Raw genomic sequence first — 1,010 nt, 5'->3', positions numbered from 1 at the left:
ATATGAAATTTTAATCTGGACGAAAACAATTTATTTAAATCAGAAGGTGTAACAGGTTTATGTTCAAATTTTTTCAGGTTCCTATAATACCAGATAACATATTTATATTCGGAAAAAATTAGAAGTATAATAGAAGTAGCTGTTGAAGGAAGTTTAGGTAAGTTCATAAAACGGATTGTGTCAAAACTTAAAGATGGAACAGCATTATCAGATACAGTTTTTATCCAGCCTGAAATTAAGGTAAGTATAGGAATAAGTAAGGAACAGTCATAAAATAAATGTTGAATGTTTTCTATTGCAGTGCCACATAAAATACAGGTTTTATATTTAGAAAGATATCTGTCATATAAACGGTCTGCCAGTGGGAGAGCATTAAGAATTAGTCTATAGGATACCGTTTTAGTGACAGGATCAATACCTTTATGGTGAACATTGTTAAAAGAATCAGTGAAGTTAATGGTTGGAAAATCAGTAACAACAGATGGAACGGTAAGTATATCCAGTAGAAAGGTTTGATAAATGTTTTTCACAGTGAGTTTTATAAAATCAATATTAATTCCTTTCCTTTTGGCAATATCTAAAAACTCCAGAAAATCAGAATAACATGACTTATAAAAAGGAGGTAAATGAAACCCATGAGGTTGTAAATTGGATTTAAAGGAAGGATTAAATTCTCTTAGCTGCAGACCAAGCCAGAATCTCAACCACAAGACCCATTTAGCATTACGATTTGAAATACCATTAATGATATGCATAACACGTAAGGATTTTAGTTTAGATGAAATGTGTATGATACCAGTCCCACCCTGTGATACACTGGAGTACATAATATTTCTCCTTACAGGTTCATTTTTGGAAGGCCATATAAAGTTAAAACAGAGACGCTGCACTTTAATAATAAAATTACGAGGAGGAACTAAAACAGAGCCAACGTACCAGAGTTTAGATAAAGCTATAAGATTACAGACGATAGATCTACCAAACACAGATAAGGGCCTATTACTAAATAA

This window comes from Lottia gigantea, assembly GCF_000327385.1.
Source record: "Lottia gigantea unplaced genomic scaffold LOTGIsca_38, whole genome shotgun sequence".
Lineage (NCBI taxonomy): Eukaryota > Metazoa > Mollusca > Gastropoda > Lottiidae > Lottia > Lottia gigantea.
Note: the sequence above shows the minus strand (reverse complement) of the source record.